This window comes from Mauremys reevesii, linkage group 22 (genome assembly GCF_016161935.1).
Source record: "Mauremys reevesii isolate NIE-2019 linkage group 22, ASM1616193v1, whole genome shotgun sequence".
Classification (NCBI taxonomy): domain Eukaryota; kingdom Metazoa; phylum Chordata; order Testudines; family Geoemydidae; genus Mauremys; species Mauremys reevesii.
Window position 1 is genome coordinate 16,764,402 of NC_052644.1, and position 23,843 is coordinate 16,788,244.

The 23,843-nt window shown below is 46.7% G+C and overlaps 1 long non-coding RNA gene across 1 annotated transcript; it reads left to right on the top strand.

Moving 5' to 3' along the window:
* The first annotated feature begins 8,376 nt into the window (after positions 1 to 8,376).
* LOC120388882 lies at positions 8,377 to 16,890 on the top strand. The gene is made up of 4 exons (XR_005590662.1): positions 8,377 to 8,397; positions 12,151 to 12,171; positions 14,855 to 14,875; positions 16,713 to 16,890. It is a non-coding gene; the product is annotated as an uncharacterized LOC120388882 (long non-coding RNA).
* The last annotated feature ends 6,953 nt before the right edge of the window (positions 16,891 to 23,843 follow it).

Here is a 23,843-nt window from a genome sequence, read left to right on the forward strand (position 1 = left end):
CTGTCATAGCAGAACCCATATTAGCAGAGGAGCGTAGTGTTTCATATTCACCTTTTGCTAATTACTTGTGGCCATGAAGCTTCTTCTAAAATTGATTAAAGTAAAAATATGCTCTCCTCTATCTACTACATAGTGGGATAGGAATGGGGCAAGCCCACGGATTGAATGGCTAGTTCACTACCCATGGCCAATATTTATGCTAATCAAGTAAGAAAAGATCTCATTCACACTTTTCAATTCATAAGTCAATGGACATACACTGAACTGTTTTTTTCTCCTCCCCATTGTTTTTTTGCAGAACAACTCCAGGAGGAAAAGGGTGAGTTTGCCGACTTTACTCATTGGTTACAGTTGACTGACCAAACTATGTGTGCCCTTAATGATTCCAACAATTTCAGCTGCAGAAGGGATGCTATCATTGCATGCCCCATGGATCTGGGAAGTGGGGGGGGGTCTGTGTAGATTACACTGGAATCGTGGAATGTCATCAAGCTGAGACCTCACTTTGCAAAGAAAATCAGAGGGCCAGAGGTTCAAGGGCAGTCGGGTACGATAGGAAAAAGATCCACGTGCTACAGGAACTGAACATATTTATTCAATCAAGAAGCTCTGGCTGGGTAGTGAGGCAGGACCGAGTTGCTAGTGCGGTGCCTGACCTTGTAGAAACTGAGGCCATGCAGACACTCCACCCTGTGCCTCAGGGACGGAGAGAGAATTGACCTCCCCAAAGAGCCTCCCCAAAACTGGGAAACCACATCCTGTGTAGAGCACCCAGTGTAGACACTTGGACAATTTCCCTGCAAAGGAAGTGCTAATATTGACACAGGAATCTGTGCTAGAGCAGGAAATAGAACCTAGATACTCTGGTCTTCTGGACCGGTGTATTCACTATGAGAGGAAGGTGTTGGCAGAAACTTTCCATGGGAATGTGTCTATTTCAGGTGGAAATAAACATTTTGGATGAAAAAAAGGACAAGCAAGAGGCAAAAGCATCTCAGTAGAGGCAAAAGTTTCTATTTCCTCCGAGTTGAAAAGGAATATTCTGTTTTTTTACTTCAAAATGAAGGTGACATAGCTAAGTTTTGATTCAGTTACCCAATCATGTGGGGGTAGTGTAGGCACAGGCACCAACTTTTTGATTTCCGCATGGCTGCTTGACAACCTCTCTGCCCCAGGCCCTGCCTTTCCTAACCCCTTCACTTAAGGCCCCATCCTTGCCCGCTCCCACTCTGCCTCTTCCTGCCCTGTTCCCCTCCTCCCAAGAGTGCCCCACCCTCATTCCACCTCTTCCTTCCTCCTCTCCTCCTCCACCAGCGCCTTCTGCCCTCTTCAGAAGAGGTGATCAGTGGTGAGTAGGAAGCGCTGCGGTGTAGGAGGAGCTGATTGGTGGGTCCTGCCTGTGAGTGCAACTTCTGTCTCAGAAAAAGGGTACCCCTTCACTGGAGCTCACACAAGCCCTTCAGTAGGAAAGTGTTCGCTAGGCCCCAAACCAGAGGGCATGGGGATGATCTTAATCAGGACTCTAGGGCTTTTATTAGCTCAGTATTTTGCTCTGTTGCTGAAATACTGAGTGCAGTTCAGGTGTCCGCAACAGAAGAAAGAAGTTGTCAAACTGGAGAGGGTTCATAGAAGAGCACCAGAATGATTAAAGGATTAGATAACATGTCTTATAGTGATAGACTCAAAGAGCTCAATCTATTTAGCTCACCAAAGAAAAAGGGTGACTTGGTTACACTCTAGCTGAATGTAGACAGAGAACATATATGTGATAATGGGCTCTTTAGTCTAGCAGAGAATGGTCCAGCAAAATCCAATGGCTGGAAACTGAAACTAGGAAAGTCAGACTAGAAATAAGGTATAAATTTTAGAGAGTGAGGATGATTAGCTTTTCTAATAATTTACAGTGGATAGTGGTGGATCCTTTATCAATGGACATTTTTTTCTAAAGGTACTGCTCTACTGCAAACCTTAATTGTTTGGTGGATTTACTCTGGCGCATGTAATAGATTTTGAGAGTGTTTCCTTCCAGCCTTAGACAGTATGATATTCATTGTGTCACTTGCTCTCTCACAGCTATTCTCCAATAAATACAGCTTTTGATATTTTAACTATTAGTTACCTTTGTTCTTGGCCATATATTGCAAAAGGTGCTATTGTTATCTTTAAATATATTTTTGTCTTTTTTATGAGAAATGGAAAAGATAATAAGTAAGTCTGTGGCCTTTTTCTGCCTTGTGCTCTACTTCTCCTTTTTATAGAGCAGATTACTTGGCTAATTTTGTCGATAACGTATATGAGGGCTTGCTTGTTCTGTGCTGTGCTGCTCATACATTGTTGAAATTGAAATAGACTCACCCACCAATCCTGCTGTAAAGGTATAACGAATGGGGTTCCGCAGGGGTCTGTTTTGGGACCGACTCTGTTCAATATCTTCATCAACGACATAGATATTGGCATAGAAAGTACGCTTATCAAGTTTGCAGATGATACCAAACTTGGAGGGATTGCAACTGGATTGGAGGACAGGGTCATAATTCAAAATGATCTGGACAAATTGGAGAAATGGTCTGAGGTAAACAGGATGAAGTTTGATAAAGACAAATACAAAGTGTTCCACTTAAGAAGGAACAATCAGTTTCACACGTACAGAATGGGAAGAGACTGTCTAGGAAGGAGTACAGCAGAAAGGGATTTAGGGGTTATAGTGGACCACAAGCTAAATATGAGTCAACAGTGTGATGCTGTTGCAAAAAAAAGCAAATGTGATTCTGGGATGCATTAACAGGTGTTTTGTGAGCAAGACATGAGAAGTCATTCTTCCCCTCTACTCTGCACTGGTCAGGCCTCAGTTGGAGTATTGTGTCCAGTTCTGGGCACTGCATTACAAGAAAGATGTGGAGAAATTGGAGTGGGTCCAGAGAAGAGCAACATGAATGATTAAAGGTCTAGAGAAAACAACCTATGAAGGAAGGCTGAAAGAATTGGGTTTGTTTAGTTTGGAAAAGAGAAGACTGAGAGGGAAGATTATAGCAGTTTTCAGGTATCTAAAAGGGTGTCATAAAGAGATGGGAGAAAACTTGTTCCTCTTAGCCTCTAAGGATAGTAGAAGAAGCAATGGGCTTAAACTGCAGCAAGGGAGGTTTAGGTTGGACATGAGGAAAAAGTTCCTAACTGTCAGGGTGGTTAAACATTGGAATAAACTGCCTAGGGAGGTTGTGGACTCTCCATCTCTGGAGATATTTAAGAGTAGGTTAGATAAATGTCTATCAGGGATGGTCTAGACAGTATTTGGTCCTGCCATGAGGACAGGTGACTGGACTCGATGACCTCTCGAGGTCCCTTCCAGTCCTAACGTCTATGAATCTATAAAGGGCTCTTTACTCTAGCAGAGAATGGTCTGTCAAAATCAAATGGCTGGAAAGTGAAACTAGGAAAGTCAGTCTAGAAATAAAGTGTAAATTTTTAGGAATGAGGGTTATTAGCCATTGTTACAATTTACGAGATTTTGTGGTGCATCCTCCATCACTGGAATTTTTTTTCTAAAGGTACTTCTCTACTGCAAACATGAATTGTTTGGGGAAAGTTCTCTGGACCATGCTATAGACGATGAGAGTGCTTCCTTCCAGCTTTAGACACCATGATGTCCATTGTTTCACTTGCTCCGTCGCAGCTATTCTCCAGTAAATACAGTGTGATAGACCCAGGCCAGTTGGGTACAGCAGTGTCATAGGTTTATTCCCCACTTTGAACTTTAGCGTCCACAAGATGGGGACCTGCATGGGGTCCTCTAAACTTAAATCCTAGTTCAGATCTGGTAATGCTGCCACCAGCTAGAAATTCCAGTGTCTAGCACACTCCCTGCTCCCGCAAAACTTTCTCTGGGGAACACCGATCCAAACTCCTTGGATCTTAACACAAAGGGAAATAGCCCATTCACCCACCTCCCCCTCCCTTAGCCGTTGGGAGAGATCACCTTGATTCAAACTCCTTGAATCAAACAAAGAGGGATTCCCTTTCCCCCCCCTCCTCTTCCCCTGAGATTCCAAACAAGGGAAGAAATCAATCAGGTTCTAAAAAGAAAATATTTTATTAAAAGAAAGAAAGAAAGTAACACTATATCTGTAACAACAGGAAGAAAAATATCACAGGGTCTAGCTTATAAACCTAGAGGGACTCCCCCCTCCCTTCTCAGAATAATCAAAAGTAACAGCAAACAGAAATAAAGAGATTTCTCCAGCAAACACACATTTGCAAATACAGAAATTAATTATAAGACCAATCCGCCATTCTAATACTCACTATACTGAATAGAAGAAAATACTTCAGGAAGCTTGGAGAGCCTGGATATACGTCTGGCCCCGCTTAGATCCAAAGAGAGAACAACCACCAAACAAAGAACACAAACAAAGACTTCCCTCCACAGAGATTTGAAATTATCTTGTCCCTTGATTGGTCCTCTGGTCAGGTGTCCGTCAGGTTACTGAGCTTGTTAACCCTTTATAGGTAGAAGATACCTTAATCCTTAACTATCTGTTTATGACAGCGGAATAGCAGAAGGCAGATATTCTGGCCACTGGATTAACAGTTTTCTGTTACCTGACTGACCAGAGCAGGGGCTGCTCCAGGATAATGAGAACACCTGACTTTAATTAAGCTGTAAAGAGTCAGGTGAGGCCATTCAGTTAATGTGACCACCTAACTCTAATTAAGGCCCTGCTGATACTATAAAAAGGGCTCACTCCAGTCGGGCAGGGGAGTCAGGGAGCCAGAGGAGAGGAAGTGTGGCTGAAAGGCTGGTTACTGAAGATACCCTAAAACATCGTTAAAGGAGCCCTAAGGTAAGGGTGAAGAAGGGAGAAGCAGGAGAGCTGTGGGAAAGTGGCCCAGGGAAACGTAGCAACTCTGGCAGTGAAAGGTTGGCTGCCAACAACTGCTACCATTAGGGTCCCTGGGCTGGAACCCGGAGTAGAGGGCGGGCCCGGGTTCCCCTCAACCCACCACTACAGGAACATCTCCTGGAAGGGGAAGTCGGGTCCCTGTCAGGACAGGAGGCTGAACAGAAACTGTGGGAGTTCTCTCACCAACCTCCTTGCAGGCCTATGATGAAAAGGGCTCAGTAGACTGTAACCCTGGCCCTAGAGAGAGTAGGGCTACATGGAGGGTCACAGTGAGCCACTGAGGCTAGCATAAACCGCCTAGAAGCGCAGGACCCATGGGAGCAAGGTCAGAGCTCTGCCACAACCACTTTTAATATTTTAACTGTTATCTTTCTTCTTGGCCATATTATTACAAAAGGTGCTACTGTTATCTTTAAATATTTTTTTTCTTTTTCAAGAGACTTGGAAAAGAGAATGAGTAAGTCTTTGTCCTTTTTCTTCCATGTGCTCTACTGCTGTGTAGGAGTCTTGTAGAATGAAAAGAAAAATCATTGAGTTATCCCACTTTCCTGTTTTGAGAGAGCAGGAACTGAGACATTGTTAAGATTCGATTCAGTTACGAAATAATGTGGGGTCAGTGTAGGCATAGATACCAATTTTTTTTATTTTCTCGTGGGTATTTGACAACCTCTCTGCCCCAGGCCCTGCCCCTACTATACCCCTTCCCTCAAGACCACGTCCTTGCATGCTCTAACTCTGCCTCTTCCTGCCCTGTTCTCCCTGCCCCCCAAGAGTACCGCACTTTCTTACTCAGCTCCACCCCCATCCAGAGCCTTCTGTCCTCTCCAGAAGAGCTGATCAGTGGTGAGCAGGAGACACTGCTGTGGAGGGGGAGGAGCTGATTGGTGAGGTCTGCTTCTGAGTGCAATTTGTGTCTCAGAAAAAGGACACCGCTTTCACTGGAGCTCACACAAGCCCTTCAGTAGGAAAGTGTTCACTAGGCCCCAGACCAGAGGGCATGGGAAGGATGTTAATTAGGACTCTAGGAGTTATATTAGCTGAGTATTTGGCTCTGTTGCTGGAATACTGAGTGCAGTTCCGGTGTCCCCAACAGAAGAAAGAAGTTGTCAAACTGGAGAAAGTTCATAGAAGAGCACCAGAATGATTAAAGGATTTGATAACATGTGTTATAGTCATAGATTCAAAGAGCTCAATCTGTTTAGCTCACCAAAGAAAAGGGGTGATTTGATTACACTCTAGACATATGTAGACAGAGAACATATATGTGATAATCAGCTCTTTAGTCTAGCAAAATCCAATGGCTGGAAACGGAAACTAGGAAAGTCAGATTAGAAATAAGGTATAAATTTTTAAAAGTGAGAATCTTTACCCTTTCTAACAATTTACAGGGCGCTGTGGTGAATCCTCCATCACTGCACATTTTTTCTAAATGAACTGTTCTAATGCAAACATGAATTGTTAGGGGGAAGTTCTCTGATGCATATAATAGGTTATGGGAGTGTGTCCTTCCGGCCTTAGACAGTATGATGTTCATTGTGTCAATTGCTCCCTCACAGCTATTCTCCAATAAATGCAGCTTTCCATATTTTAACTATTAGTTACCTTTTTTCTTGGCTATATATTATAAAAGATGCTATTGTTATCTTTAAATATATTTTTCTCTTTTTTAGGAGAAATGGAAAAGACAATAAGTAAGTTTGTGGCCTTTTTCTTCCATGTACTCTACCCCTCTTTTTGATAGAGCAGATTACCTGGCTAATTTTGTCAATAATGTATGTGAACACTTGCAGGTTCTGAGCAGTGCTGCTCATACATTGTTGAAATTTAAATAGACTCACCCACTAGTTGTTTATATCCGCCAAGACCCATAACACCATTGCAGAGACACACTATGAAAGGCAATGGTGTTACTGCTCCTGTCATAGCAGAACCCATATCTGCAGAGGAGCGTCATGTTTCATATTCACCTTTTGCCGTTTACTTGTGGCCATGAAGCTTCTTCTTAAATTGATTAAAGCAAGAATATACTCTCCTCTATCTACTACATAGTAGGATAGGAATGGGGCTAGCCCATGGATTGAACAGGTAGTTCACTACCCACGGCCAATATTTATGCTATTCAAGAAAGAAACGATCTCATTCACCTTCTTCAATTCATAAATCAATGGACATACACTGAACTGTTTTCTTCTCCTCACCATTGTTCTTTTGCAGAGGAACCCCTGGAGGAAATGGGTGAGTTTGCCTATTTTAATGAATAGTTACCGTCAACTAACCAAATTAAAGGGAAGTGGAGGGTCTATATAGATTACTCTAGAATTGTGGTATGTCATCGAGATGAGACCTCACTTTTCAAAGAAAGTCAGAGGGGCGGGCGTTCAAGGGCAGTAGGGTATGAGAGAAAAAACAGCCACGTGCTAAAGGAACTGAACATATCCATTCAGTGAAAAAGCTCTGGATGGGGAGTGTGGCAGGACTGATTTGCCAGTCCTGTACCTCACATTGTAATAACTGAGACCATGCATGTGCCTCAGGGATGGAGGGAGAGTTGTCCTCCCCAAAGACCTTCCCCTAAACTGGGAAACCACATCCTGTGCAGAGCACCCAGTGAGGCTCTTTGACAATTTCCCTGCAAAGGAAGTGCTCATATTGACACAGGAATGTGTGCTAGAGCAGGAAATGGAACCTAGATACTCTGTCTTCCGATCCCGTGTACTCACTATGACAGCAAGGTATTGTCAGAAACTTTCCATGGGAATGTCTCCATTTCAGGTGGAAAAAAACTTTTTGGATGAAAAAAAGAACAAGAAAGAAGCAAAAGCATCTCAGTAGAATCAAAAGTTTCTATTTCTTCCATATTAAAAAGGAATATTCTGATTTTTCAATTCAAAATGAAGGAGACATTGTTAAGCTTCGATTCAGTTACCCAATCATGTGGGGGCAGTTTAGGCACAGGTGCCAACTTCTTGATATCCTGGCGAGTACTTGACCACCTCTCTGCCCAACGCCCTGTCCCAACTGTACCCCTTCCCTCAAGGACCTACCCCTGCCCCATCACTTCCCGCTCCCACTCTGCCTCTTCCTGTCCTGCTCCAACCCCTCTCCCAAGAGTGCCCCGCCCTGCTTCCGCCTCTTCCTTCCTTGGCTCCTCCCGCCCAGCTCCTCCTGCCTTGTGCAGAAGAGCTGATCAGTGGTGGCAGGAGATGCTAGGGTGGAGGGGGAGAAGCTGACTGATGGTATCCAGGGGTGAGCTGGAGCCTGTTCACACCGGTTCACACAAACCGGTTGTTAAATTTAGAAGCGGTTTTAGAACCGCTTGTTAACTGGCTTTCCTGCGAGGGAAGCTTTGATGGACTTGGGCTGGGAAGCCTGTAATTCCTCCTCCCGGCCACCAGGGGGAGATGCGTTGCGTTGCGTTGCAGGAGCCATGTGGGCTGCGTCCTGGCCCTGTTGCTGCTGCTCCTTGTACTTCTGGCCGTGGGGCTCCTGCTGCTGCCGGGTGAGTCCCCGGCTGAGTCCTGCTGCTCGGGCTGCTCCCAGCCCCTCCCCCCGTGTGACTAACGCTCCCCCCTGCCCCCAGCCACAGCCCGTCTTCACCCCCTGCCCGCAGCCACCTGCAGCCACCCCCTGCCGGCAGCCAGTCCCTGTCCGCAGCCAGCCCCTCCCACAGCCAGCCCCTGCCCGCAGCCAGCCTCTGCAACAGCCACCCCCTGCCCACAGCCACCTGCAGCCACCCCCTGCCCGCAGCCAGCCCCTGCCCGCAGCCAGCCCCTGCAACAGCCACCCTCCGCCTGCAGCCACCTGCAGCCAGCCCCTGCCCGCAGCTACCCGCAGCCACCCCCTGCCCACAGCCACCTGCAGCCACCCCCTGCCGGCAGCTACTCACAGCCACCCTCTGCCACAGCCAGCCCCTGCCCCCATCCACATCCCGTCTTCACCCCCTGCCCGCAGCTACCCCCTGCTCGCAGCCACCTGTAGCCACAGCCACTCCTGCCCGCAGCCACCCACAGCCAGCCCCTGCAACAGCCACCCTCTGCCCGCAGCCACCTGCAGCCACAGCCACCCCCTGCCGGCAGTCACCTGCAGCCACCCCCTGCCGGCAGCTACCCGCAGCCACCCCCTGCCCGCAGCCACCGGCAGCCACACGCTGCTGGCAGCTACCCACACCCCCTGCCGCAGCCAGTCCCTGTCCGCAGCCAGCCCCTGCCCACAGCCACCCGCAGTCACCCCCTGCCACAGCCACCCACTGCCCGCAGCTACCCACAGCCAGCCCCTGCCCGCAGCCAGCCCCTGCCCGCAGCCAGCCCCTGCCCGCAGCCAACCCCTGCAACAGTCACCCTCCGCCTGCAGCCACCTGCAGCCAGCCCCTGCCCGCAGCTGCCCACAGCCACCCCCTGCCGTCAGTCACCTGCAGCCACCCCCTGCCGGCAGCTACTCTCAGCCACCCTCTGCCACAGCCAGCCCCTGCCCACAGCCACCTGCAGCCAGCCCCTGCCCGCAGCCAGCCCCTGCAACAGCCACCCTCTGCCCGCAGCTACCCACAGCCACCCCCTGCCTGCAGCCACCCCCGGCTGGCAGCTACCCACAGCCCCTGTCCGCAGCCAGCCCCTGTCCGCAGCCAGCCCCTGCCCACAGCCACCCTCTGCCCGCAGCCACCTGCAGCCACCCCCTGCGGGCAGCTACCCGTAGCCACCCCCTGCCACAGCCTGCCACAGCCAGCCCCTGCCCACAGCCACCTGCAGCCACCCCCTGCGGGCAGCTACCCGTAGCCACCCCCTGCCACAGCCTGCCACAGCCAGCCCTTGCCCACAGCCACCTGCAGCCACCCCGTGCGGGCAGCTACCCGTAGCCACCCCCTGCCACAGCCTGCCACAGCCAGCCCCTGCCCACAGCCACCTGCAGCCACCCCCTGCCCGCAGCCAGTCCCTGCAACAGCCACCCCCTGCCCGCAGCTACCCACAGCCACCCCCTGCCCGCAGCTACCCGCAGCCACCCCCTGCCCGCAGCCACCCCCTGCCTGCAGCCACCGGCAGCCACCCCCTGCTGGCAGCTACCCACAGCCCCTGCCACAGCTAGCCCCTGTCTGCAGCCAGCCCCTGTCTGCATCACCTGCCCACAGCCAGCCCGTGTCACACTCCCTGCCTCCAGCCAGCCCCATGTCCACTGGTGCCCTGCAGTTCTTAGGGCAGTAACCCTACACACCTGCTTCAATGAGGGGGACAGGGAGCAGCTGGGACCCACACATGTGCACACCCTAGGGTGACCAGACAGCAAGAGTGAAAAATCGGGACGGAGTGAGGGGTAATAGGTGCCTATATAAGAAAAATACCCAAAAATTGAGACTGTCCCTATAAAATTGGGACATCTGGTCACCTTAGCACACCCCAAGGGAGTGGCAGGGACCCACACATGTGAAACGGAGCTCATTTCTAGTTCAGGCCCATCTTTTTAAAAAAGAACTTTAGGTAGGGTTAACATACATCTGTATTTTCCTGGACATGTCAGGCTTTTCGGTTCTTAAATCGCTGTCTGGGCAGAATTTTTAAAATTTTTAAATTTTAAAAATTCCTCCTGGGAAAATACAGATGTATGGTAACCCTATTGGTACAAAAAATACATGCTCTGGCACATCCCTTAAATCAGAATTTTTAATAGGGAACCGGTTGTTAAGATTTTAGCAGCTCATCACTGATAGTATCTGATGGTGAGTGCAATTTCTGTCTCAAAAAATATACTCCATTCACTGGAGCTCACACAAGCCCTTCAGAAGGTAAGTGTTCGCTAGGCCCCAAACCAGAGGGTATGGGGATGTTCTTATTTAGGACTATAGTGGTTATATTAGCTCTGCATTTGGCTCTTTTGCTGGAATACTGAGTGCAGTTCTGTAATCCCCAACAGAAGAAAGAAGTTGTCAAGCTGGAGAGGGTTCATAGAAGAGCACAGGATTAGATTAAATGATTAAAGGATTAGATATCATGTGTTATAGTGATAGACTCAAAGAGCTCTGTCATGGTTTTACCCTCACTTGAAACTGGGGGGTTTCAAGTTGAGGACCAGCATGTATCCCCCCACCCTAAAATCCTAGGGTAGGTCCCCTTTTTGCCGCCACCACCCGGTCAATTACGTGGGCCGGGACACCCCTATTTTCCCCCTGCCTCTTTCCAAAGACATTCCCTGGGGAAACACAGATCAACTCACAGAGAGAGAAACCTTCCCCCTCCCCTCTCTGCCCGGAGATAAGTCTGTCTCACCACCGAGAGAGAGTTTCTTAGCCCCTCCCCTGTATCCACAGTAGAGGATTTAATCAAATCTTTATAAAAGAATTTATTAAAGAAAAACAAGAAAATACAGAATCTCTATAAGTCCAAGCTGGACACTCATAGGGTATAACCTTGCTATGTTCTGGAGAGAATCCTCTCTCCTTCTCAGTACAAGCAATACAGGCAGAATTAAGAATAATCAATAGCAAACACACAGAATTGCAAACATAGGATTATTAGATGAGGACACAAAGTACCTTTCTAATACTCACTATTTTGACTAGAAGAAATTAGTTCAGAAAGATGGAAATTTGTAGCAGACTTGATTAAAACATCTGGACTCTTGTAACTCCAAACGGCTAAGAACAACACACACAGAAACAGAGGGAAAAAGTTCCCTCCTAGGAGTTTCAAATTCTCTTCCCTGATTGGTCCTCAGGTCAGGTGCCTACCAGGTACTATGTTTTAACCCTTTACTAACTATTCATGACAAGCTCAATCTATTTAGTTCACCAAAGAAAAGGGGTGACTTGGTTACACTCTAGACGTATGTAGATAGAGAACATATATGTGATAATTGGCTCTTTAGTCTGGCAGATAATGGTCTAGCAAAATCCAATGGCTGGAAACTGATGCTAGGAAAGTCAGACTAGAAATAAGGTATAAATTTTTAAGAGTGAGGGTGATTAGCCAATGTTACAATTTACGAGGGTTTGTGCTGCATCTTCCATCACTGGAATTTTTTTCTAAAGGTACTGCTCTACTGCAAACATTAATTGTTTGGGGGAAGTTCTCTGGACCATGTTATAGATGATGGGAATGCTTCCTTCCAGCCTTAGACACCATGATGTTAATTGTGTCACTTACTCCCTCACAACTATTCTCCAATAAATACAGCTTTTGATATTTCAACTATTAGTTATCTTTCTACTTGTCCATCATATTACAAAAGGTGCTATTATTATCTTTAAATATATTGTTTTTCTTTTTAGGAGACTTGGAAAAGAGAATGAGTAAGTCTGTGGTCCTTTTTCTTCCGTGTTCTCTACTTCTGTGTAGGAGTCTTGTAGAATGAAAAGAAAAATCATTGAGTTATTAGACCTCACCCCACTTTCCTGTTTTGATAGAGCAGGAACTGAGACATAGTTAAGATTTGATTCAGTTACAAAATAATGTGGGGTCAATGTAGACACAGGTGCCAACTTTTTGATTTCCTCGTGGGTATTCATCCACCTCTCTGCTCCAGGCCCTGCCACTACTATACCCCTTCCTTCAAGCAAGGCTGGATCTAGCTTTTTTGCTGACCCAAGCAAAAATATTCTGGCTGCCCCCCACCTGAGCTATGGCCTCCTCCCCCCAACCAGTGCCCTCCCCCACCCGCACACTCTGCTACCCTAGCCCTGGGCTCCTCACCTCCAAACATGACCTCCTCGTTCATTACAGCAATTCCCATTTACACTTGCAGTGGGGATCAAACCGTTTCTCCTATTTTTATTTCACTTTAGTATAAATCTCGCCCTCCCCAACCACATCTTTAGTGCTCCAACTGCACATGGGAGGCATAGGGACTAACCCTCAAACCTTGTACCCATAAACGGATGGGGATCTATTAAAGAGAGTTCAGGCAGAGGAGTGGGTGTGGGGGTGCTTGGGGCTCTACACTGGCAGAGAAGCAGGGTGTGATGTACTCGCAGAGGAGGGTGGAGGAGGAGAGGAGGTATCAAGAGGGTTGCGGGATAAGAAGTGCAGGGGAAGGGGGAAGTGCAGGAGGAGAGGGCTGGGAAAGGGTTCAAGGGGAGAGGTGCGGGAGAAGGGAGAGTACAAGGGGGAGGGGTGGCGTGTCGGAGCGATGGGGGGAGTTAAAAGCAAAGAGGCTGTGAGCGGGATGGGGGGTGCAGGGGCTGAGAGGGGCAGGTGCTAACAGCTGCTTCCCAGCCCCTACAGGCAGAGCCGAGAGGACAGACACTGACCCCACCAGGTGCCCGAGCTGCGGAGTCCCCGGCAGGGCAGTATCCCCCGCTGCCCCGCTCAGAGCCGGGCTCTGCCTCTCCCTGCCCAGGGCAGGCAGCGCAGGGCTGTGGTGGGGGATGTGGGTGGCGGGCTGGGTCCGGGGGCAGGAGGTGGCAGCTCCCTGGCAGCTTGGACTGCCCAGCCACTCTCCCTGTCAGTGTGTCAGCCCAGATCCGCGCTCCCTGCCCAGCCCAGCGGTGCTCTGCACAACCCACTCGAGCAGGGAAACACTGCGTGGCCCTGGGGAGACTCAGAGCAAAGCAACAGCGGCAGCAGGACCCCTCCTCCCTGCCTGCATCTCTGGCCCCACTTCCCTCCCTCCCTGGCTCCTCACACGCAGGCTGGACTGGAGTTCAGGCTGCCCTGCCGCTGGAGAGCCAGAGCATCATCCCCCGGATCTGAGCCCCTCTCGCCTTCGCAGCCCAGGCTCAGCTCCAGGGGATGATGCACTGGCTCCCCAGTGGCAGGGCAGCCTGAACTGCAGTGCAGCCTGTGAAACTCAGGCTGTCATGAGCACCATGTAGCAACTGAAGCCAAAACTGCAGTGTCAGTTCCAGCTCAGCCTGAAAGCCTCAGCTGACAGGGAACATGTTGGTTCAGGGCCGGTTTCCGGCTTTTTGCTCCCCAAGGGAAAAAAAAGGGGGGGGCGGAGGTGGGAGTGCAGCCCCTTGGAAAGTGCAGTCCAAAGCACATGCTTGCCATGCTGGTGCCTAGAGCTGGCGCCCCAACCTTGCCCACTCTAACTCTGCCTCTTCCTGCCCTGTTCTCCCTGCCAAGAGTGCCCCACCATCATTCCACATCTTCCTTCCACGTCTCCTCCCCCACCAGCGCCACCTGTCCTTTCCACAAGAGCTGATCAGTGGTGAGCAGGAGGCGCTGTGGTGGAGGGGGAGAAGCTGATTGGTGGGGCCTGCCTGTGAGTGCAATTTCTGTCTCAGAAAAAGGGTACCCCTTTCACTGGAGCTCACACATGCCTTTCAGTAGGAATGTGTTTATTAGGCCCCAAACCAGAGAGCATGGGGATGATGTTAATTAGTACTCTAGGGGTTACAATAACTCAGTATTAGGCTCTGTTGCTGGAATACTGAGTGCAGTTCCCGTGTCCCCAACTGAAGAAAGAAGTTGTCAAACTGGAGAGGGTTCATAGAAGAGCATCAGAATGATTAAAGGATTAGAGAGCATATGTTATAGAGATAAACTCAAAGAGCTCAATCTATTTAGCTCACCAAAGAAAAGAGGTGAATTGATTACACCCTAAACATATGTAGATAGAGATCATATATATGATAATGGGCTCTTTAGTCTAGCAAAATCCAATGGCTGGAAAGTGAAACTAGGAAATTCAGACTAGAAATAACATTTAAATTTTTAAAAGTGAGGGTGATTAATCATTGTTACAATTGACGAGAGATTATGGTGCATCCTCCATCATTGGACATTTTTTTATAAAGGTACTGCTCTACTGCAAACATGAATTGTTTGGCGGAAGTTCTCTGGAGCATGTTGTAGATGATGACGGTGCTTCCTTCCGGCCTTAGACACCATCATTTTCATTGTGTCACTTGCTCCCTCGCAGCTGTTCTCCAATAAATACAGCTTTTGAAATTTTAACTATGTTATCTTTCTTCTTGGCCATATTATTGCAAAAGGTGCTATTGTTATCTTTATTTATTTTTTCTTTTTCAGGAGATTTGGAAAAGAGAATGAGTAAGTCTTTGTCCTTTTTCTTCTGTGTGCTCTACTGCTGTGTAGGAGTCTTGTAGATTGAAAAGAGAAATCATTGAGTTATTAGACCTCACCCCACGTTCCTGTTTTAATAGAGCAGGAACTGAGACATTGTTAAGATTCGATTCAGTTACGAAATATTGTGGGGTCAGTGTAGGCACAGGTGCCAACTTTTTTATTTTCTCATGGGTACTTGACAACCTCTCTACCCCAGGCTCTGCCACTACTATACCCCTTTCCTCAAGGCCCCGTCTTTACCCACTCTAACTCCTGCCTCTTCCTGCCCTGTTCTTCCCCCTAGAGTGCCCCACCCTCATTCCACCACTTCCTTACTGAGCTCCTCCCCCCTCAGCGCCTTCTGCCCTCTCCAGAAGAGGTGATCAGCGGTGAGTAGGAGGCGCTGAGGTGAAGAGGGAGGAGCTGATTGGTGTGGCCTTCCTGTGAGTGCAATTTCTGTCTCAGAAAAAGGGTACCCCTTTCACTGGAGCTCACACAAGCTCTTCAGTAGGAAAGTGTTCGCTAAGCCCCAAACCAGAGGGCATGGGGATAAAGTTAATTAGGACAATAGGGGTTATATTAGCTTAGTATTTGGCTCTGTTGCTGGAATACTGAGTGGAGTTCCGGTGTCCCCAACTGAAGAAAGAAGTTGCGAAACTGGAGAGGGTTCAGAGAAGAGCACCAGAATGATCAAAGGATTAGATAGCATGTGTTATAGTGATAGACTCAAAGAGCTCAATCTATTTAGCTCACCAAAGAAAAGGGGTGGCTTGGTTACACTCTAGCCATATGTAGACAGAGAACATTTATGTGATAATGGACTCTTTAGTCTAGCAAAATCCAATGGCTGGAAAGTGAAACTAGGAAAGTCAGATTAGAAACAAAGTATAAATTTTTCAGAGTGAAGGTGAATAGCCTTTCTAACAATTTACAGGGGGTTGTGGTGGATCCTCATTCACTGGACAATTTTTTCTAAAGGTACTGCTCTACTGCAAACATGAATTGTTTGGGGGAAGTTCTCTGACGCATTCAATAGATGATGAAAGTGCTTCCTTACGGCCTTAGACAGAGTGATGTTCATTGTGTCACTTGTTCACCTCACAGCTATTCTCCATAAAGAGAGCTTTTGATATTTTATCTATTAGTTACCTTTGTTCTTATCCAAATATTACAAAAGGAGCTATTGTTATCTTTAAATATATTTTTGTTCTTTTTTGGAGAAATGGAAAAGACAATAAGTAAGTCTGTGGCCTTTTTCTTCCATGTGCTCTACTCCTTGTTTTGATAGAGGAGATTACTTGGCTAATTTTGTCAATAACGTACATGAACACTTCCTGGTCCTGAGCAGTGCTGCTCATACATTGTTGAAATTTAAATAGACTCACCCACTACCTGTTTGTAGCTTCCAAGAACCATAACGCTCTTGCAGAGACACACCATGAAAGGCAATGTACACATTGAAAGGACTCTGCATTTAAATAAGCAAATGGAATTCAGCTCATGATGTAAATGGTGTTACTGCTCCTTTCATGGCAGAACCCATATTAGCAGAGGAGCGTAGTGTTTCATATTCACCTTTTGCTAGTTACTTGTGGCAAAGAAACTTCTTTTTAAATTAATTAAAGCAAGAATATACTCTCCTCTATCTACTATGTAGTGAGATAGGAATGGGGCTAGCCCACAGATTGAGGAGCTAATTGACTATCCATGGCCAATATTTATGCTAATCAACAAAGAAACTATATCATTCAACCTTTTCTATTCATAAGTCAATGGACATACACTGAACTGTTTTCTTCTCCTCCCCATTGTTCTTTTGCAGAAGAACTCCAGGAGGAAAAGCGTGAGTTTTCCTATTTTACTCAGTAGTTACAGTTGACTAACCAAACTTCGTGTGCCCTGTATTGGTTGCAACAACTTCAGCGACAGTAGGGAAACTATCATTGCATGCTCCGTGGATCTGGGAAGTGGGGGGGAGGTCTGTGTAGATTACTATTGAATCGTGGTATGTAATCAAGCCTAGACCTCACCAGCTCTTTGCAAAGAAAGTCATAGGTGCAGGGATTCAAGGGCAGTCGGGTATGACAGAAAGAAAATCCACACGCTACAGGAACCGAACATATCCATTCAATGAAGAAGCTCTGGCTGGGGAGTGCAGGAGACCCGAGTTGCTAGTGCTGTGCCTGACCTTTTTGTAACTAATGTTGGAGAAAAACTTGTTCTCACTTTTTGGTTGGGTTCAGCAGAATCACATACTTTATTTTCTCTTTACGATTGTATAGAGGGAGTGAGTGCCCTAGGACACAGGGTTGCCCCATTCCTAGGCAGGTCTCGCTCCAAGTAAACAATTACAGCAGTCATTTATAATTTTGTTACCTACAATAATGAGCAACAGCTGCATTTTGTTTATACATAGGCTATTTTGTTATCTTATTTTTCTCAGTTCTATTCAGATGCCAATTTACATTCCTTATTATCGAAACAAGGTCACAACGACTTCTCCCACAGTTCTTTCCCACTCACTTCACACAATCCTTGCTTCTACAAATCTCACATTATTAGGGTTACAGCTAGCCTGACTCTTGCTAACAGAGACTGTCATGCATTGAAATCTCTGTCTGTTCTTGCTCTATTTCCACACTGAGGCCATGCAGACACTCCACCCTGTCCCTCAGGGATGGAAGAAGAATTGTCCTATCCCCACCCAGGGTAGGCAGCTGGGGTGGGGGAGAGCCCAGGACATGGTGGGGGGCAGCCAAAAATATTTTTGCTTCAGGCAGCAAAAAACCTTGAGCCGGCCCTGCCTGTTCCCCCACTCCCAAGAGTGCCCCACCCTCATTCTACCGCTTCCTTCTTCAGCTCCTCCCCTACCCCACCCCCAGTGCCTTCTGCTCTCTCCAGAAAGAACTGATCAGTGGTGAGCAGGAGGCACTGCGGTGGAGGAGGAGCTGATTGGTTAGGTCTGCCTGTGAGTACAATATCTGTCTCAGAAAAAAGGGTACCCCTTTCACTGGCGCTCAAACAAGCCCTTCAGTAGGAAAGTGTTCACTAGGCCCCAAACCAGAGGGCATGGGGATGATGTTAATTAGGACTGTAGGGGTTATATTAGGTCAATATATGGCTCAGTTCCTGGAATACTGAGTGCAGTTCTGGTGTCCCCAGCTGAAGAAGGAAGTTGACAAACTGGAGAGGGTTCATAGAAAAGCAGCAGAATGATTAAAGGATTAGATAACATGTGTTATAGTGATAGACTGAAAGAGCTCAATCTATTTAGCTCACCAAAGAAAAGGGGTGGCTTGGTTACACTCTAGCCATATGTAGACAGAGAACATATATGTGATAATGGGCTCTTTAATCTAACACCGAATATGGCTGGAAGCTGAAACTAGGAAAGTCAGACTAGAAATAAGGGTTAAATTTTTAAGAGTGAGGGTGATTAGCCATTGTTACCATTGACGAGGGGTTGTGGTGCATCCTCTATCACTGGACATTTTGAGGGGGCGGGGTACTGCTCTACTGCAAATATGAATTGCTTGGGGGAAGTTCTCGGGCACGTTTAATAGATTTTGAGAGTGTTTCCTTCCGGCCTTAGACAGTATGATGTTCATTGTGTCACTAGCTCCCTCACAGCTATTCTCCAATAAATAAAGCTTTTGATATTTTAACTAATAGTTACCTTTGTTCTTGGCCATATATTACAAAAGGTGCTATTGTTATCGTTAAATATTTTTCTAATTTTTAGGAGAAAAGGAAAAAACAATAAGTAAGTCTGTAGCCTTTTTCTTCCATGTGCTCGTCTCCTCTTTTTGATAGAGCGGATGACTTGGCTGATTTTGTCAATACTGTATATGAGGACTTGCTGGTTCTGAGCAGTGCTGCTCATACATTGTTGAAATTTAAATAGACTCACCCACTACCTGTTTGTAGCTTCCAAGAACCATAACGCCCTTGCAGAGACACACCATGAAAGGCAATGTACACATTGAAAGGACTCTGCATTTAAATAAGTGAATTGAATTCAGCTCATGATGTAAATGGTGTTACTGCTCCTTTCATGGCAGAACCCATATTAGCAGAGGAGCGTAGTGTTTCATATTCACCTTTTGGTAGTTACTTGTGGCCATGAAGCTTCTTCTAAAATTGATTAAAGCAAAAATATATTCTCCTCTATCTACTACATAGTGGATAGGAATGGGGCTAGCCCACGGATTGAAGAGCTAATTGACTATCCATGGCCAATATTTATGCTAATCAAGAAAGAAACGATCTCATTCACCCTTTTCAATTCATAAGTCAATGGACATACACTGAACTGTTTTCTTCTCCTCCCCAATGTTTTTTTTTTTTTTTTTTTTTTTGCAGAACAACTCCAGGAGGAAAAGGGTGAGTTTGCCTACTTTACTCAATAGTTACAGTTGACTGACCAAACTAAGTGTGGCCTTAATGGTTAGAACAATTTCAACTGCGGAAGGGACGCTATCATTGCATGCCCCATGGATATGGGAAGTTCTGTGTAGATTACTCTGGAATTGTGGAATGTCATCAAGCTGTGACATCACTTGGCAAAGAAAGTCAAAGAGGCAGAGGTTCAAGGGCAGTCGGGTACGATAGGAAAAACATCCACGCGCTACAGGAACTGAACATATCCATTAAATGAAGAAGCTCTGGCTGGGGAGTGTGGCAGGACCGAGTTGCTAGTTCTGTGCCTGACCTTGTAGTTACTGAGGCCATGCAGACACTCCACCCTGTGCCTCACGGAAGGAGGGAGAATTGTCCTTCCTAAAGAGCCTCCCCGAAACTGGGAAACCACATCCCGTGGAGAGCACCCAGTGTAGACTCTTGGACAATTTCCCTGCAAAGGAAGGGCTAATATTGACACAGGAATGTGTGCTAGAGCAGGAAATAGAACCTAGATACTCTTTCTTCTGGAGCGGTGTATTCACTATGAGGGGAAGATGTTGGCAGAGACTTTCCATGGGAATATTTCTATTTCAGGTGGAAACAAACATTTTGGGTGAAAAAAAGCACAAGAAAGAAGCAAAAGCTTCTCAGTAGAGGCAAAAGTTTCTATTTCCTCCGAGTTAAAAAGGAATATTCTGATTTTTCACTTCAAAATGAAGGAGACATTGTTAAGTTTCGATTCAGTTACCCAAACACAGGAGGGTAGTGTAGGCACAGGCACCAACTTTTTGATTTCCACAGGGGTCCTTGACAACCTCTCTGCCCCAGGCCCTGCCTCTCCTAACCTCCTTCACCTAAGGCCCCATCCTTGCCCGCTCCCACTCTACCTCTTCCTGCCCTGTTCCTCCCCTCCCAAGCGTGCCCCAACCTCGTCCCCTGTCCCACCTCCAGCGCCTTCTGCCCTCTCCAGAAAGAAATGATCAGTGGTGAGCAGGAGGCACTGCGGTGGAGGGGGAGGAGCTGATTGGTGGGGCCTGCTTGTGAGTGCAATTTCTGTCTAAGAAAAAGGGTACCCCTTTCACTGGAGTTCACATAAGCCCTTCAGTAGGAAAGTGTTCGCTAGGCCCCAAACCAGAGGGCCCGAAACCAGAGGGATGATGTTAATTAGGATGTTAATTAGTCACAAAGGAATGTTTGCTAGAGTAGGAAATAGAACCTGGATATTCTGTCTTCGGGTCCCATGTATTCTCTATGAGAGCAAGGTGTTGACAAAACCTTTCCATGGGAATATGTTTATTTCAGGCCAAAAACTACTGTTTGTAATTAAAAAAAGAACAAGGAAGTTGGAAGAGCATCTCATTAGAGTAAAAAGTTTCCATTTCCTACATATTGAAAAGGAATATTCTGATTTTTCACTTCAAAATGAAGAAGACATTGTTAAGGTTTGATTCAGTTATGAAATAATGTGTGGGCAGTATAGGCACAGGTGCCAACTTTTTGATTTCCTCGCGGGTACTTGACCACCTCTCTGCCCAACGCCCTGTCCCAACTATACCCCTTCCCTGAAGGCCCCACCCCTGCCCCACCTGTTCCTACTCCCACTCTTCCTCTTCTGACGCTGCTCCACCCCCTCTCTCAAGAGTGCCCCGCCCTCATTCCACCTCTTCCTTCCTCGGCTCCTCCCCCTTAGCGCCTCCTGCCCTCTGCAGAAGAGCTGATCAGCGGTGGGAAGGAGACGCTAGGGTGGAGGGGGAGGAGCTGATTGATGGTGTCTGCTGGTGAGTGCAATTTCTGTCTGAGAAAAACTGTACCCCATTCACTGGAGCTCACAGAAGCCCTTCAGGAGGAAAGTGTTCACTAGGCCCCAAACAAGATGGCATGGGGATGATGTTAATTAGGACTATAGGCATTATATTAGCTCAATATATGGCTCGGTTGCTGGAATACTGAGTGCAGTTCTGCTGTCCCCAACTGAAGAAGGAAGTTGCCAAACTGGAGAGGCTTCATAGAAGAGCACCAGAATGATTAAAGGATTAGATAACATGTGTTATAGTGATACACTCAAAGAGCTCAATCTATTTAGTTCGCCAAAGAAAAGGGGTGGCTTGGATACACTCTAGCCATATGTAGACAGAGAACATATATGTGATAATGGGCTCTTTAGCCTAGAAGAGAATGGTCTAACAAAATCCAGTGGCTGGAAACTGAAACTAGGAAAGTCAGACTAGCAATAAGGTATACATTTTTAAGAGTGAGGGTGATAAGCCATTGTTACAATTGATGAGAGGTTGTGGTGCATCCTTCATCACTTGACATTTTTTTCTAAAGGAACTGCTCTATTGCAAAAATGAATTGTTTCGGGGAAGTTCTCTGGTGCATGTAATAGATTTTGAGAGTGTTTCCTTCCGGCCTTAGACAGTATGATGTTCACTGTGTCACTTGCTCCCTCAGAGCTATTCTCCAATAAATACAGCTTTTGATATTTTAACTAGTAGTTACCTTTGTTCTTGGTCATATATTACAAAAGGTGCTATTGTTATCTTTAAATATATTTTTTCTCTTTTTTAGGAGAAATGGAAAAAACAATAAGTAAGTCTGTGGCCTTTTCCTTCCATGTGCTCTACTCCTCTTTTTGATAGAGTGGATGACTTGTCTAATTTTGTCAATAAACGTATATGAGCACTTTCTGGTTCTGAGCAGTGCTGCTCATACATTGTTGAAATTTAAATAGACTCACCCACTACTTGTTTGTATACTCCAAGAACGGTAACACTCTTGCAGAGACACACTATTAAAGGCAATGTAGACATTGAAAGGACTCTGCATTGAAATAAGCAAATGGAATGCAGCACACTATGTAAATGGTGTTACTGCTCCTTTCATAGCAGAACCCATATTAGCAGAGGAACGTATTCACCTTTTGTTAATTACTTGTGACCATGAAGCTTCTTCTTAAATTGAATAAAGCAAGAATATAATCTCCTCTATCTACTACTTGGTGGGATAGGAATGGGGCTAGCCCACGGATTGAATAGCTAATTCACTCCCCATGAACAATATTTATGCTAATTAATAAAGAAAGGATCTCATTCACCTTCTTCAATTCATAAGACAATGGACGTACATTGTACTGCAGAAGGGACACATTCCCTGTGGATCTAGGAAGTGGAGAGTCTGTGTAGATTACTGTGGAATTGTGGTATGTCATCGAGCTGAGACGTCACTTTGCAAAGATAGTCAGTGCGGGGTTTAAGGGCAGTGGGGTATGAGAAAAAAATCCACATGCTACAGGAATCGAACATTTCCATTCAATGAAAAGGCTCTGGCTGGGGAGTGTGGCAGGACCGAGTTGCTAGTGCTGTGCCTGACCTTGTAGTAACTGAGGCCATGTGGACACTCCACCCTGTGCCTCAGGGTTGGAGGGAGAAATGTCCTCCCCAAAGAGCTTCCCCCAAACTGGGAACCCACATCCTGTGCAGAGCACCCAGTGTAGGCTCTTTGACAATCCCTCTGCAAAGGAAGTGCTGATAGTCACACAGGAATGTTTGCTAGAGCAGGAAATAGAACGTAGCTGTTCTGTCCTCCCATTCCGTGTACTCAGTATGAGAGCAAGGCGTTGGCAGAAACTTTCCATGGGAATGTTTCTATTTCAGATGGAAAAAATGTATGGATGAAAAAAGAACAAGAAAGAAGCAAAAGTATCTCAGTAGAGTCAAAAGTTTCTATTTCCTCCATATTAAGGAGGAACATTCTGATTATTCACTTCAAAATGAATGAGACATTGTTAAGGTTTGATTCAGTTATGAAATAATGGGAGGGCAGTGTAGGCAGAGGCGCCAACTTTTTCATTTCCTCTTGGGTCCTCTCTGCCCCAGGCCCCACCCCTGCTCCACATCGTCCTGCTCCATTCTGCCTCTTCCTGCCCTGTTCCACCCCCTCTTCCAAGGGAGCCCCACCCTCATTCCGTCTCTTCCTTCCTCAACTCCTCCCCTCAGTACCTCCTGCCCTCTGCAAAAAAGCTGATCTGTGGCGGACATGAGGTGCTGGGGTGGAGGGGGAGGACCTGATTGGCAGGGCCTGCCGGTGAGTGCTGGACACCTTGTCTTTTTTTCCATGGTTGCTCCATTCCTGGAGCACTGATGAAGTTGGCGCCAGGGAGGCTATTGAGAGGAAAGAAAAGTTCATTAACGCAATTTTCAGAAAAAAAGACAAATAGGTGGTATGAGCCTGTATCTCATTTTGCAAACAATGGTAGGACAGGAAGAATGAGTTTGCTTTGATTTCTGAGGTGATCACACAGAGTGGGATTTTATCAGGGAAATATTTAGCAGCCAGCTCTAGATTGCACCCAGAAAATCATGGTAAGTCTTAAACATCTCTGTGGGGTTTTATACAGTGCTCTGAGGGGGAACTCTTGATATTGAAAGGCCAGAGCATCCCCTTGGATGGGAAACTTCTGCTGGAAACTTCAGGGCCTTTAATTGCATCTTGCATCAGGGTGGGGGGTTCTCCGCTCACACAGCAGAGTGCAGAGCATGCGGAATAACCACAA